This window comes from Scardinius erythrophthalmus, assembly GCF_964197995.2.
Source record: "Scardinius erythrophthalmus genome assembly, chromosome: 8".
Taxonomy (NCBI): Eukaryota; Metazoa; Chordata; class Actinopteri; order Cypriniformes; family Leuciscidae; genus Scardinius; species Scardinius erythrophthalmus.
In genome coordinates this window covers 22,575,143-22,592,874 of record NC_138228.1, presented here as the reverse complement: position 1 = coordinate 22,592,874, position 17,732 = coordinate 22,575,143, and positions in this window count along the sequence as shown.

Genomic DNA, 17,732 nt, shown 5'->3' with positions numbered 1-17,732 from the left:
TATTGTAGTAGTGACTTACAGTTTTTTTTACAGAAGATCACTGAAATCTTCATATTTTATCATGCAGAATGTAATTCATGATTTAATTCATTCCAAGGCTTCATTTATTTGATCCAAAATACAGCAAAAACAGTAATATTGTGAAATATTTTTACAATTTAAAATAACTGTTTTCTATTTGAATATATTTTAAAATGTAATTTATTTCTGTGATCAAAGCTGCATTTTCAGCATCATTACTCCAGTTCAGTACTCTTCAGTGTTACGTGATCCTTCAGAAATGCTTTTCACTGCAACTGTACTTTTCACACTATTTTTTTTTTTTTCATTGCTTTTCATTTTCAGACCTTCAAGAGACCAACATCCCTGGCCCACTGAAGGTTGCTGTTAGGTTTAAAGAAGCCCTTAAAACCATGTTTATCTATATTATTATTATGATGATTGTTATTAATCGTGAATAAATCTAAAGCTTTTGAGACTATTATTTTGTGTTATTGAAAATGGGAGGGGTGTGCCCTTGTTTTAGTTTCAGCACATGCCCCTCAAAAAGTCTGTGCACGGCCCTGTCCCCAACCATATTTCTTCATGGGCTCCACGCCAGGGGTCACGCTCAGCACCCCATGGTACTATCTGTAGCCTATAATTAACAGTATGCTGACCCAGTTTATATGTAAAATCTTTGGTAGGCTATATGTAATCTATGTGTAATATCTAAAAACACTTTACAGTGTGATGGAAATAAACTTTTCTTAAAAGTGTCTTGTACAGTATATCACCACAGATTTATTGACACCCTTCTATCTGTGTTGTATACTGTAATAGACAATTGTCCTGCAGAATGATGAGGTTTTTTGTAAGAAAAACATTGCAAGCAAATGTCGAATTGTTTTTTGAAATTTAAATTAACAACGTAAGAGGCTTTAGGCTGTCTGATTAACTCTGTATGAACAAACACCCAGCTTTGCAGTATAGGTGGCACAGAAGCAGCATCTTTAGATTTACATTACATTACACTACATTACACACATTACACAGAACCTGCATTTAGATTTACATTACACACTGTCTAATGCAACTCAAAGGAGGCACTGTGAATTTGCATAGCGATTTCATTGTAAGAGGCTATTAAATGTGAAGTGACAACATGAAACACTACTTTCAAAATATAAAAAAGCACCAGTAGTTGGTGGCAAGTCAGCCTGATAATGATTAAATACCAATTTTATCCCCATCAGATCACTCAGTTTCTGATGCAGAAAAGTTAGTTCATGCGTTCATGACCTCGAGACTAGATTACTGTAATGGTTTATTAGCTGGTTGTCCTGCATCCTCAATAAACAAGCTACAGTTAGTCCAAAATGCAGCCGCTAGAGTTCTTGCTAGATCAAGAAAATATGATCATATAACACAGATTTTAATATCACTACATATACCTATAAAGTCCCGTATTGTATTGCTACTGACTTATAAAGCCCTAAACGGCTTAGCTCCAGTCTATTTAACGGATCTTCTATCGCCCTACAATCCATCGCGCTCTTTAAGATCACTAAATTGAAGGCTTTTGGTCATACCTAGGATATCCAGAGCCACCAAAGGAGGGAGAGCATTTTCACATTTAGCTCCAAAACTCTGGAATAGCCTCCTGATACTGTTCGTTGCTCAGACTCGCTCTCCCAGTTTAAAACTAGATTAAAGTTGCATCTCTTCAGCCAGGCATTCATATAATACTTTTAATCTTACAGTTAAATCCGACCTCTAGTTCATAAACGCCAGAGGAGCCCCCGACTGAGCCTGGGTTCTCCCAAGGTTTTTTTTTCTCCATCAGGTCACCTGTCACCAGTTTTTCGGTTCCTTGCCACTGTTGCCTTTGGCTTGCTCAGTTGGGGATATTTTGGGGATATTTAATTTTAATTTTATCAATCAATGAATTCCATTAGAAACAAACCTTGTTAACTGTGAAGCTGCTTTGATACAATCTGTATTGTGAAAAGCGCTATACAAATACACTTGACTTGACTTGACTTGACAATTTACTCATTTAGGCTCACAATAAGCAGATTAATTATACCATGACATTTTATATATATATATATATATATATATATATATATATATATATATATATATATATATATATATATACTGGTGGATATAGATTTACTGGTGGAACCCAAATGAAAGTTCAGTCCTGGCTGTATAATCAAACAATAAAAACGAGAAACAATGCATTCCATCAAGAACATTCATTGATTCCACAGGAACTTGATCCAGTTTCCCCCATTTTTACTAATAACTACTTTGTGTTAATTCAGAAAACAGTAAGGCAAACTATTAAGCATGAACTCAAACAGGATCAATTAAGATTTTCAAAGCATTTTGGAACTCTTCTTGGTGGAAATTGACAGCACGTTTTCAGCTCATTCTGCAGGACAATTGTCTATTACAGTATACAATATACAACACAGATAAAGGGTGTCAATAAATCTGTGGTGATATACAAGACGCTTTAAGAAAAGTTTATTTCCATCACACTGTAAAGTGTTTTTAGATATTACATATAGATTACCAAAGATTTTACATATAAACTGGGTCAGCATACTGTTAATTACAGTTCGTACCATGGGAAGTAGGGGTGCTGAGCGTGACCCCTGGCGTGGAGCCCATGAAGAAATATGGTTGGGGATAAAAGTTCACACAAACAAAACCAAAAAACTGTGGTGTTTAGCCTATAGGCATACATATTACGTGTGCTTGTTTTTATTTATGCTGTATTATAAAATATTATAACAAATAAATATATTTGGAAATTGCCCTTTAAAACGAAGGCTCAGTTTGTGGTTCACAATTATTTGATTAAAAACAACAAAAACAATAAAACAAAGACAAAGTCACTTATATTAAACACTTTTTTATTTATGTTTTTGTTAACAGAAGTTATCTTGCACCTTTAATTTCCTCCGCTATCGTCCTGTCAATCATCTGTCTCATTCTCACGGGTCGCGGATATGATTACAGTTTCAGTAAAAATGTATTTCACCATCATCATCGGTAGCCACCCTCAGCCGATTGGCATTACAGTATTTGCAATCACCATCCCGTGGCAAAACGGAGCGTCTAAAAGAAAAGTTCTGACTGCTGATCTGAACATTGGTCAGTGAGCCTCTCCCGCTCGGCGCTGTCAAGCGCAACTTCACCACACACAGCTAAATAAAACAGGCTGGTGGCAGACTAATAATTAATATTTCTGATGTAAAGATTTTTGTGAAACGCGTAAAGTTGCACAGAAGAAAGCCCGGACCTGCCCTGTAGCCTACAGTTTAAGAATCTGTAGCCATAGTAAAGGACTATTATTTTGTTGAACAGACCCTGACTTGAGCGACAACTGATGACGTCACATGCTCAGATTTGCTTGACCAATCGGCGGAAGGGGCGTGTCAGGCCGCCCACATGTGGAAAACGAATTTTGAAGTCATTTATTAGTTTTTTGCCTGTGAACTGAAAAACGAAAAATCAAGCCGAAATCTTGTTTTTTCTTTTTTTTTTTGAAAAAACGAAAAAACGACTAAAGGGGCCGTTTTCTCGTTTCTGCTTATTTCATTTCAAATTGGAAAACAAACTATCAAGACGTACACGGACCAGACTCACTCCGTGCTCCTATCACAGATTTTAGATCTGACTAGCCAAGCGAGCAATAGGTGTAAAACGCCATCAAACTGGATTTTATGATGACAGGACGAGACAAAATGTCAAGTTAATTACATGCCATTGCAACACAGTCGACCTAAAGCTTATAAGTTCCTAAACAAGCCAGCAACATTACAACGTCCATGAGTGAGGTCAGGTTGTTGAGGTCCGTGGTGCCATCACGGGACTTTGGTTAGGCTAACTGAAACAAACCGAAATTTTATGATGACAGGACAATGCAATAGCTTCAATAACAGTCAGGTTAACGTCATTATGGCATTTGTTGTTGGAAAAGTTCACAAATACTTCAAATGTTGCGTTTCCAAATGAGAAAGCACGTCGATTGAGTGAGATCTGTACTCCGTCATTGAAACGGGTATCCGTGTGTGGACCACGGAAGGTCAGTGTCATTGACTTGCATTGGAGTAATATCCGTGGCCGCATCACGGAATTTGGGGCGATTCCGTGATGGCTCCACGGATTTTGAGTTAAGGGCACGTGGACATTTCACGGAATCCTGTGAGACCAGGTTGGACACATTATGTAGTAGTCTTTCAAGTCATACGATTGCTTTGTGAATAACACATTAAGGTCTTTATTCTCTGATAAAATTCGTCATGTGACACATTAGAAACAATAGTGTTCATGCACATGCAGTGAATATCAACTTCAACGCCAAACTTTGATTTATCGTTTAATATAAGATAAATAAGGCACACAAGTCAATTTCTTTTTTCACCAAATCTTTTTATGGTGTTTTTTGGAGCTTGACTGCACATGGTTACTGTATCACTCTCAGAAAAAAAAAAGGTTCAGTGGTGTTCTATATAAATCCATAGGGTTCTTGACTCAATTTTAAATAACCTTAATGTTCTATATGAGGAGAAATGTCTTAACAATTGCATAATACTTACATGTATAATGGGTTATTAAAATTTTTCTAATTAAAAAGTAAGTTTATGTGTATGGATGACCAAACCTGCAGAAATTAAAAATAAATAAATGTATAAAGAAATAAATCAGGAAATAATACATGTTGGAATAATTAAATATTAAAAATAAATGAAATAATACATAAATAAAAGCTAAAATGAATACAAATGAATTATAAATGATAAATAATAAATAAAGGAAAAATACAAAAATAAATTTAGCATCACATTTTATTAAAAATTAATTATATATGTTTTATCAAATTGTTATTCCTATATATTTATTTTCCTATTATTACATTTATTTACCTAACTATATATTTATTTTTATTTCTGCAGGTTTGGTCCTCCATATACAAGCTGTATAATTCATGGGAACCCCTAAAGGTTCTTTATATGAAGCGCCTGAAAGAAACCCTTTAAGGTTCTATATAGAAGAATGTAAGAGTGTAGCGTAAAAAGTCTGCTAATCGTCCCCTTTTATGTTTCATAGAAGAAAAACAACAGCATGAGGGAGTGTAAATGATGACCATTTTCATTTCTTGGTGAACAAACCCTTAAAACAGACTCACATTTACTCCTTCACTGTTTTGCCTTACAGCAAGGAGTTTACCAATGTTCCCATCACAATTAAGTTTGAATACAGCATTTAATGTAAAACCCAGGGGAGTTAACCTTTAATTCAGCAGCTGTAAACCACATCAACTATTCCAAACCTGTTTTGAATTAATTTTTCAGCCAAAGACAGATGGCTAGACATCCAAAGCCCCGAACATAAATGAAAAGCATGCCATATCCTCAGCTCTTAAAGATAAAAGTTTCAGATGGCTCATGCTGAACGAACACGCTGAAACCGAGGCCTTTAATGGACCCTTCAGACCAGAGCGTGTTCCACTGGGGTTTTTATGCTGTGGTTTTATTGGAACTATGAATATGATTTTGTTATGGTCCAAGAACACATCACCACGTTGATTGCTTTAGATTCCGGGGCCTTCTTTAGGTTTTGCTGGACAGCTAGAGGCCCGAGGGCGAGGATGGAGTTTATTATGCTTTAAATGGCTGGAAGACTTTATTGTCTAGAAACACAGCATGCAGATCCAAACTGCCCCAAAGGATCCACGGTTTGCGCACATACACATGCACATAAACATTAAATAGCCATATAAAGCTCACTGCATGCAGATATTTTAATTGAGGTTTTTGTACAATTAGAAAAAAATAAAGACCACTCACAATGTTTGATAACAGTGGGTCATGTGGACTGGCACTTTAGACCATTTGCTCATTGTTTATCATCATCTTAAATCTCGTGAGAAATTACAGAACACAAATGTTATAATTATTTACTAGCTTTAAAGCATGTGCACCTGCGTTTATATCACTCACAGGTACCGTATTACAACTCAAACAACATCATTTTTACAGTACAAACAAACTCATATACTCAATTACACTCATAAGATTCAAACTCACTCATCCATCCATACAATATGCATAAGCATTTGTGAGGCCTGCTGATTGATATTGTTATAGGATTACGACTCAGACAGCATAATTCTTACATTACATTGCAGGCGCAATAATTCACATGCACTGTTCTAATAAACCTACAGCGACCGACAGAAAGGGAACGTCTCAGTTATTAAGTCAAGTCAAGTATATTTGTATAGCGCTTTTCACAATACAGATTGTATCAAAGCAGCTTCACAGTATTAAATTAAAATAATACAACAAGGTTTGTTTCTAGTGGAATTTATTGATTGATAAAATTAAATTAAATATTCCCAAAATATCCCCAACTGAGCAAGCCAAAGGCAACAGTGGCAAGGAACCGAAAAAAACTCCATCAGGTGACCTAATGGTGACCTGAAACTCCATCAGGTGACCTAATGGAGAAAAAAAAAACCTTGGGAGAACCCAGGCTCAGTCGGGGGCCAGTTCTCCTCTGGCGTTTATGAACTAGAGGATGGATTGTAGTTTGAACTGTAAGATTAAAAATATATGAATGCCTGGCTGAAGAGATGCGTCTTTAATCTAGTTTTAAACTGGGAGAGCGAGTCTGAGCAACGAACAGTATCAGGAAGGCTATTCCAGAGTTTTGGAGCTAAATGTGAAAGTGCTCTCCCTCCTTTGGTGGATCTGGATATCCTAGGTATGACCAAAAGCCTCGAATTTAGTGATCTTAAAGAGCGCGATGGATTATAGGGCGATAGAAGATCCATTAAATAGACTGGAGCTAAGCCGTTTAGGGCTTTATAAGTCAGTTGCAATACCTTGTAATTAATACGGAACTTTATAGGTAACCAATGTAGTGATGATAAAATCGGTGTTATATGATCATATTTTCTTGATCTAGTAAGAACTCTAGCGGCTGCATTTTGGACTAACTGTAGCTTGTTTATTGAGGATGCAGGACAACCAGCTAATAAAGCATTACAGTAATCTAGTCTCGAGGTCATGAACGCATGAACTAACTTTTCTGCATCAGAAACTGATAGCATATTACGTAGCTTAGCAATGTTTCTAAGGTGGAAAAAGGCTGTTTTTGTAACATATGAAATATGATTTTCAAAAGACAGGTTGCAATCTAGTATAACACCCAGGTCTTTTACTGTAGAGGATAAAGTAACAGGACATCCTACTATGTTAAAGTTGTATTGTGAGAGGTTTTGTGGGCGTTTTTTTGAACTGATAAGTAGTACCTCTGTCTTGTCTGGATATAATAAAAGAAAATTACGCGTCATCCAATCTTTTATATCTTTAACACACTCTGTCAATTTGGATAATTTAGCGTTTTCATCCGGCCGTGATGAAATATATATTTGAGTGTCATCAGCATAACAATGGAAACTAATTCCATGTTTCCTTATAATATTTCCAAGTGGCATCATATATATTGAAAATAATAGAGGGCCTAAGACAGATCCCTGCAGCACTCCATAGTTTACTGAAGTTATGATCGATTTTTCTCCATTTAAATAGACAAAATGGTAGCGGTCAGATAAGTATGATCTGAACCAGCTTAATGCTTGTCCTTGAACACCAGTATTATTTTGTAGTCGATCTAAGAGTATTGTGTGATCTATAGTATTGAACGCAGCACTAAGATCAACTAAAACTAGTATTGAGATACAGCCTTGGTCAGAAGCTAAAAGTAAATCATTTGTGATTTTAACAAGCGCAGTTTCAGTGCTATGGTGCGGCCTGAATCCAGACTGAAACTTTTCATAGATGTCATTTTCTTGTAAGAAAGAGCCTAGTTGGGCAGACACAACTTTTTCTAGTATTTTAGACATAAAAGGAAGATTTGAAATGGGTCTATAATTTGCTAGGTTATTTGGGTCTAATTGTGGTTTCTTAATGAGTGGTTTTATAACTGCCAGTTTAAATGTTCTTGGAACATGACCTAAAGATAAAGATGAGTTAATAATATTGAGGAGAGGCTCTTCCACTATAGGTAACACTTCTTTCAGTAGTTTAGTTGGTATGGGATCTAATAAACATGTTGTTGTTTTAGTGGAAGTGATAAGTTTATTTAACTCTATTTGTTCTATAGTTGTAAAGCACTGTAATTGTTCTTGCAGGGTGATAATCGAGGCTGAGTTATAAGGCGCGATTGAGGATTGAACGTTTACAATTGTGGTTCTGATGTTTTCTATTTTCTCAGTGAAAAAAATCATGAAATCATTACTACTAAACTGTAACGGAATATTTTGTTCAGGTGACGCTTGTTTATTTGTTAGTCTAGCCATGGTGTTAAATAAAAACCTAGGATTGTTTTGGTTAATTTCTATTAGTTTGCGGAGGTGCTCAGCCCTGGCTACTTTTAGGGCCTTTTTATAACGTGACATACTGTCTTTCCAAGCGATTCTAAAAACCTCTAAATTAGTTTGTTTCCATTTACGCTCTAAATTACAGGTTTCTCTCTTTAGAACACGCGTAGTATTGTTGTACCATGGTGCTTTAATTTTCTCTCTGACCTTTTTTAGTCTAATAGGTGCAACAATATTCAATTTTCCAGAGAGAATGGTGCTCATAGTGCTGGTTAGTTCCTCTAGTTCATCTGTTTGTTTGGGTTCACTGAGCAGCTGAGACAGATCCGATAAGCAATTTGAAAAATTATCTATGGTGGATGGAAGGATTGTTCTGCCTAATCGATAACGCGGCGCAGCATGATATATTACAGGGGTACGTAATATGCAAGTTACCATGTAATGGTCAGTTACATCATCACTTTGTGGAATGATATCTATATCGGTTGGATCGGTTCCATGTGATATAATTAAATCGAGTGTATGATTAAAACGATGAGTTGGTCCGGTAACGTTTTGCTTAACCCCAAAGGAGTTTAATAAATCTATAAACGCAGCCCCTAACGCATCATTTTGATTATCTACGTGTATGTTAAAATCTCCAACAATTAATGCTTTATCGACATTGACCAATAGGTCTGAGAGAAAATCTGCAAATTCTTTTAGCAAATCAGCGTAAGGCCCTGGTGGTCTATATACGGTAGCCAAGGCTAAAGATAATAGGGATGTTTTTCTAGCATCTAAGAGCGTAACATATAGTACAAGTACTTCAAATGAAATAAACCTATAACCCGTTTTCTGAGTAACACTAAGAAAATCTCTATAGATTGTTGCAATACCGCCGCCACGACCAATCAGACGGGGCTCATGCTTATAGGAGTATCCTGATGGAGTAGACTCATTTAGACCGAAATAATCATTTGGTTTAAGCCAGGTTTCAGTAAGGCAAAGTACATCGATGCTATTATCTGTGACTATTTCATTTACAATAACTGCCTTAGGTGTGAGTGATCTAATGTTTAAAAGACCTAGCTTTAGAAATTGTTTTTGTTTACTAATAGCAACATTTTTTGTTTTAATAACAATTAGATTTTTCCTAGATCCTGCAGTAGATTTATTATTTGATCGCACTAAACGAGGAATAGACACAATTTCTATGCAATGTTCTACACTAGTTAATATCAGTTAATTTGGTGCAGCAGAGACTATGATTTGGACTTTTGGTTACTAGTCAAAAGGCATTTAACATTTTGGAGATGTTATCCGACAGAAGATCCGCTCTGAATCTGCTTGGGTGTAAGCCATCAGCACGGAAAAGCCTAGGACGCTCCCAAAACAGATTCCAATTATTTACAAAGAGCAGTTTCTGCTCTCTGCACCATGACGTTAACCATTCATTTAGCGCGAATAATCTACTAAACTTGTCATGTCCTAGACGGTACGTGGGAAGCGGTCCTGACACAATGATCGTTATATCAGGCGATGTGCTGCGTACCGTATCGATCAGATTCCTGAAGTCTTTCTTCAGAACTTCCGTCTGGCGCAGCCTGATGTTGTTCACTCCCGCGTGCAAGACCACAGTTCCGGCGCGCTCGTTATCGTTCAGAATCTTGGGAACGTGAGCAGCGATTTCAGAAACACGAGCACCAGGAAAGCAGTGACTGTGCACCTTACTTTTACCTAATGTAGCGCGGACGTGCCGAACGATGGAATCGCCGATGATCACAGCATCGCGTTCTGTTTCGTGAAGAGGGGAGAAGCGGTTTTGTGTGGATAACTCGAAAACCGGGAGGGTTGGAGAGAGTCTTGGTCTAGACCTGACTCGCGTCTTCCTCTGCGGAAATATCCAGGCTTCATGGTGGCGTGTTGGAGCCGGAGTGAACGAGACCATGGCTGATCGCGACCTCTGCGCTCAGGACCGATGCTGAGTAACGCATGGAGTAGACGAGGTCGGAATCAGCGGGTTAGTAACGTTAATCACTGATTTGTGTGCATCGGCGCGTGATATTTCTAGAGCTAAACGCCGGTACCTCAGTTCGGCTTGTCTCACTAAAAGGTCGTGGATCTGTTTCTCAACAGCTTCCAGCTCAGACTGCACCGCGTGCAGCTCAAATGTGTCCTCACCTGCACCAAAAGGTAGACTACTTACATCTGATATATTCGCCATTTTAACAGATGGACAGTAAGTTAGCAACGACGCTACCAGTGATGCTATCAATATTAATACTAATTTATGACTGAAGTCTTAGATATAATCCGTCTTTTTAGTTCTACGGGTGTAGAGTAGACACACGATAGGCGAAAACTGTTTGTAAGTGAGTGTTGAGAAGACGCGTTCAGCCGTGATCCACAGACGTAACCTATAGGAGTATCCAGTGTTGGATCACTAATAGGCTTGAGACGCGTCTGCTCAACAGTCCGCGTTGTAACTATGAGGTTTGAGCAGTAGTGCTTCTCAGTGAGGAAAAGTAGAAAATGTTTGTTGTAAGTAAGTTTAAAGAGTAAAAGCAAGAATTATAAATCAAATCGATGGAGCTCCAAAGATAACAATGCGTTCAGACGCGACCAGAGGTATAAGTATTAAGTGAAGGCTTAAGTTACTGCAAATCTGCGTCAGGTTATTAAAGGACTAGATTCCAGTTTTGAGTGGAGCATAGGCCACACTGACTGTAATTTTAGAGCTCCTGCTAACACTTGGCACTAGTTCAAGTGTACTTAGACTGTAAAGGCTACATTTCCATTAAGGACACAAAATGTTGATCGACCAACCAAAATAGGGTGAGCCTTACCTTTGTTTAATGTAATGTTACTCTAGCTAAGTGTACATGGGAAACCATGGCATGACCAAACCTAAGCTACTATCAGAGAAGTAAAGTTGGTCGGCTTATACCTGTAGTAGTGGTCATGACCTCTGACTAAAGATAGTGTTACTTTAATTCAAGTGTATACAGATCTATGGGGACTAAACAAAATACTTTTAGGAGCAAGCATGAAGGCAGCCTTCTAAACAGTATAGTCAATTACCTCTGTATAGTGACCAAGACTGATGAGTTTGTGATCATGAGACAAGGATTAAACGGCCGGCGTGAGGCTCTCTGTCCGACATAGATTCCTAACGAACGAGTAAAATATAAAGAGTTGAGTAGAATAATCAAATGTCTAGATAAAGTATCATATAAATAACCAATAACCAATTGGCATCCCAACCTAAATTCGAGGTCACGATTAAATGGAGTCAGATAAAAGTAAATAGGAATTAAACTACTTTGCCACACTTAAAAGAACGCGCAGGAATCCTTCACCCATGGAAACTGTCGTTGGGCCGATTGGGCGGGCCTTACACTGCTGTATAGACCAAATAAACTTTGTTGCATTAATTTCCTGTTATCATTGTAAAGCTTATTTGAAACAATCTGTATTGTAAAAAAGCGCTATATAAATGAAGGTGACTTGACTTGATCTTTTTGTTTGGTATAACTCTAGAATCCAGATCTGTTAGTTGGAAAATTGGACTGCAAAAGCATTTACATGACATTTAATTAAAATCAAATTGCAAAAGTACAAATCTCAGCATTCAAAGAGGTAACTGAATTTCCTTCAAATGTCTGTGACATTAAACCAGATGTCACCAAATTCAGGTAGCTAGATATACAAAAGAGAAAAATATAAATATTTGCCACTTATACATACAGATTAAAACAAGCCTGACACGTATCAAAATGCATTTATAGGTAAAAAGCAAGCTTGCATAGCTAGAAGCATCTACATTCATATATTAGCAAAGAGGATGTTTGAGGCATAACATGGCACTCAAATGCTGTGAATCGACACACACACACACACACACACACACACACACACACACACACACACACACACACACATAAGGCATGGTCATATTGCCAGAGCTCTTGAGACTCAGTTTACTCTATAATGAGGCGTCAAGCTCCAGCAGCACTAATGCGAAGCCCCCAGGTAATAACTGTACACTGTTCCACATCTCTTCTCTTCTTTTGCACATCGAGAGCCAAGCAGAGATGAAACACTGTTCTATATAATGAATGTGTGTGTATGAGCAGCAACTGGGCAGCTATGTGTGTTACTGCAGTTTCTCGTGGCTTGTGTTGCGGTGAGTTTCCTGCCGTGGCGTCACACCAGCCTGTGTAATTAAATAACACTGGATCACACACACACACACACACACACGGTGCATGAAGACAGTAGAGATGGTCCATCTGCCCTGGAGTATGTATGTGCATGCCTGCTCAAATACACCTAGTGTGTTAGTGTGTGTTACTCTGTTACAAAACCTGTGCTGTTGACATGCAGGTGTCTACTAAGGCAGCATACTAATAGGGATAGGTATTGTGAGAAGAAAGGTAATGATTCAGGATCTGATTGCACTTAAATGATTTAGTTTCCTCAACAATTCCATTACTCAATCTTTCATTACTAGAAAACTAATTGGGCCTACCTGTGTACTTAAAAAATAAATGAAAACAACAACTTTTTGGTACAGTGGGGGAAATAATTATTTGAATCCCAGTTGATTTTGTAAGTTCGCCCACTTACAAAGAAATTAAGGGTCTATAATCTTTAAAGTAGGTTTATTTGAATGGATAGAGACAGAATATCAACCAAAAGAATCCAGAAAAACACATTATATAAAAGTTGTAAATTGCATCATCAGCAAGAAGCTTGGTGAGAAGGAGACTTTTGTTGGTGTGATTATTCAGAAATGGAAGAAATACAAAATGAAAAATCAATAGCCCTCGGTCTGGAGCTCCATGCAAGATCTCGCCTCATGGGTTAAGGATGATCATGAGAAAGGTGAGGGATCAGCCCAGAACTATACGGGAGGAGCTTATTAATGATCTCAGGGCAGTTGGGACCACAGTCACCAAGAAAACCATTGGTAACACAATATACTGCAATGGATTGAAATCCTGCAGTGCCCGCAAGGTTCACTTGCTCAAGAAGGCTCATGTTCAAGCCCATCTAAAGCTTGCCAATAAACATCTAATGATTCAGAGAAGATTTGGGAGAAAGTGCTGTGGTCAGATCAGACCAAAAATTTAGCTCTTTGGCATCAACTCAACTCATCGTGTTTGGAGGAAGAGAAATGCTGACTATGACCATAAGAACACCATCCCTACAGTCAAGCACGGAGGTGGAAACATTATACTCTGGGGCTTTTTCTCTGGTAAGGGTACAGGACGACTTCACCGTATTGAGGGGCTGATGGACGGGGCCATGTACCGTCAAATCTTGGACGAGAACATCGTGGATGGGACTTCTATCATGACAATGACCCAAATCATACCGCCAAGGCAACAAAGGAGTGGCTCAAGAAGAAGCACATTAAGGTCTTGGAGTAGCCTAGCCAGTCTCCAGACCTTAATCCTATAGAAAATCTGTGGAGGGAGCTGAGACCAACTACAAGAAACGTCTTACCTCTGTGCTTGCCAACAAAGGTTTCTCCACCAAGTACTAAGATATGTTTTGCTTGGGGATCAAATACTTATTTCACTCACTGAAATGCAAATCAATGTATAACCTTCATATAATGTGTTTTTTCTGGATTTTTTGGTTAATATTCTGTCTCTCTCGTTTAAATAAACCTACCATAAAAAATTATAGACCATTCATTTCTCTGTAAGTGGGCGAACTTACAAAATCAGCAGGGGATCAAATAATTATTTCCCCCACTGTATGTATGTATGTATGTGTATACAATATATATATATATATATATATATATATATATATATATATATATATATATATATATATATATTGACATCACCCGCCAACCTGCCAAATGCGGGTGAATTTCAGCAGTAGCGTGTAACGCAGTCACTCCCACTAGCCAGTTTGGCGGGTTGAATTTTATATATAAAATACATTTTTCAATTGAAGTCTCTTAAAGGGGCATCTGAAATAATAAACTAAGTGGCTAATGGAAGTTTTCCCCCATGGTATCAATGTCAAAACTGTGGCCAGTGAAAATTCTGAGTGGCTGGTAACTTTGGAAAACCACTAGCCACAGTGGCTGGTCGGCAAAAAAGTTAATGTTTGTCACGGTTCAGGGTGCTTCATCAGCTTCCCTGTTGTCCTGTAATTTTCTGCAGCTCGTGACCCTCACCTGTCGCTTATTCCCTTTTCCCTTGTATTCCCTGCTGTGTCTGCAGATTTTTGTTTGCATCGTCTCATGTTCTATTGGAACTATGCTGTGTGTTTTTGCGTTTTACCTTTGTCTGCTGATGTGCCCAGGACACCTATAGACGAGGAGTTATACAGCTGGACCTGCGCCTGCTGTTCTCAGCCTCGTCTCGCCTCGCTCCCCGTCCCGTTGGGCGTTGCACCTGAAGTTGTCTCCACAGCCTGTGTCCGCAGGTGTCTGTACGGATGGCTCTGGAGATCTCACACATCCCTATTGTCTCTGTGTGTGTATCACTACACTTTGGATGTTGCTTATTCCCAAAATTGTCTAATAAACTGTTGCACAAACCCCTTTGCTTTTGAGTCCTCTTTTCTCGCACCCTGACAATGTTAAGCCCTGTGTACACACACACATTCGTACAGACATTAATTATTGTTCGTTTTTAATTCATATTAAATATATATTCATAATAAATTAAATGCATAATACATTCGATATTGTTAATTTAACTTAAAATTAAAAAATCACATAAATATGGAAATTAACACAATATGATACCTTTTGCATAATCGTATTTTCTCTCAACCTGTCAGGCATATGATTTTTATCCTTATCCGTGAAGGATATGCGCAGCGCTGGCTTAGGTTTTATGAGAAAAATTAGAGATCTAATAAGTCACCTTTCTTTTGGAGCATGCTTAGGATGCCTTAAACTGCTGTCTATAGGCAGCACACTATAGGATTTGGAACAAAACCAAAATGTCTGTAATAAGTGTGGATGTATCTGTGAGCCGGAGTAGAATTGTGTGACTTTCACCCGCTACAGTGATCTCATTGTCCTCACATCCGACAAGCAGCGTATACATCACATAAATAAACCACATCCCTTCAGAATTGTTTCTTTAGGGTTCCGTCTGCACTTTAGTGAATCACAGATGACAACAACCTGCTTCAAACATACACAAGACAAAGAAGTGCAGTTCGGCAGACTGATGGGAGCATTTATGTCAGAAGTAAAAAACAATGTAAAAAAGAAAATCCCGTAAAAAAAACGGTAAAAGTCTGGCAGCAGAGTTTCCAGACGGATTCCGTTAAATTAGCCGACAGCAAATAAACATTTCACAAAATTCCATGCAAAAATTGTAAAAATACAGAATTGACTTTACAGTCAACAGTATATTACTGTTGATAATGGCTTATTAAACCATGGAAAACGGATAAATTATGTCAAATTACATAAAAAAAAACATTTAACTTTATGGTTAAACTGTAAATTTAGGGTTTTATAAAGTTATTTTATAATAATGCTATAACAGTCTATCTACAGTAATTTTCTTTTAATATATAGTTTTTTCTGTGTAAAATAACTATGAAGTTATGTATAAAAATGCAATAAGTACATAAATTCAAATACAAAGTTTGTATATTTACAAGCATACTAAAGTACTTAATAATAGCAAATTTACAGTCAATTTCTGTTAAATTAACTAAATGTATAAGTAATACCTGCATATTTACAGTATTAGTCATTAAACATAAACACTGAACATCAAGATACATGTATGATATGAAATATAAGCTTAGTATATCATTTAGAACATGTAAAAATATCCTCATTAAAAGGCAATTGCCTTTTTACTCTAATATAGCTTATTATTTTATACATTTACAATTATATTTTATCCAAAGTGACTTACCAATTAAGAGAACAATAGAAGCAACAAGTGCAGTGACAAGTCCCGGTTAGTCTAGCACAGTACACATAGCAAGTTTTTTTTTTTTTTTATTAAAACAAAGAATTTATGGGTCAAGTGTTTATGAAAAACATGGATCTTTAGCAGTTTCTTGAAAATGTATTGAGATGGGCAGGTCATTCCACCAGCAGGAAACAGTCCAGGTAAAGGTCAGTGAAAGTGATTTTGAATCCATGGATAATGGAAACATAGCGATAGAAAGTCTCTCAAGAGAAACGAGGACAAACCGAGAAACAGTTTTAAACTGCCTTGTGTTTGTGTAAAAGTAATTCAGGTTCCAGCTCTACATATAATAAGGGAAATAGACAGACTGACAGACAGACAGACTCCTGGATGAGGAAGGTGCATCAATAGCAGGACAAATTAGGCCGGGTTTCCGATAGCTCCTCTCTGAGCCTGTGGGGAACGAGATCAGAGTTTTTCAGTGCTTTTAATCAATGTTTATACTTAGATCCCGATCAATCAGTCGACCTTCAGTGTGTTTGTCAGAGGTACTATCCTCCCCTGAGCGCAGGTGGAAATAACACACTCAACTCTTTACAATCCATGTGCCATCTCATTAAGTGAAATTAATGCTGCATCACTCTGTGGTGATGTCTTTATCCCTGAGCACAAAAATGGGTTTCAAATGGCTTCCAAGCTATACACCCAACAAGAAGTTAATAAAAGATATTAGAATTTTAAGCATTAAAAAAAAGTTTTTTGTAAGAAAGTTAAGATTAGACATTCAAAATCTGATTTATACAATTATTATGCACTGGGACGCTTCACTGTTCACTGCATTGATTCTGATTTGACTTCGTTTGGAACTATTACTAGAGCAAAAACAGATGACAGCCTAACTGCCAGCATTGTCTAAAATGTAAGATACTCGTGTTTAACCCTCAGACGGTCTTCGTTTTCGAGTCACATCCTGGGCCTTCCCGGTCAGAAGTGACCGGAGGCCTAAAAATGAAACTTCCTCCATCCCAGTAAAACCAATGCAATTTATTTTTGTTCTATAATATTTATTCTTTTTAATTTTGTATTTTGAGATCATTTTATTGAATTAATTAATATTTATGCAATATTTATGGTCTATTTTTGCCATTGAAATTAATACAAAAATTTATATAAATATATGTATTTTTTTATTTTTTATTTATGCAGTATTTTAGTTTAATATAGAGTCTAGGCCTTCAAAAAAAAAATGTTTGAAGCAGATTAGCACCATCTGGTGAGAGTATGGAGAGAAACCGTAGGAGCATGGTGTAACCACTAGATGGCATCTACAGTTCTCTATGGAGAGGCATGTGAATTCCCCAGCTGTTTATGGACACATTTACTCTTTTTTTTGTACAGAATTTGTAACAAAAAATGCAATTCATTTAATTATAACACTTTTTGTA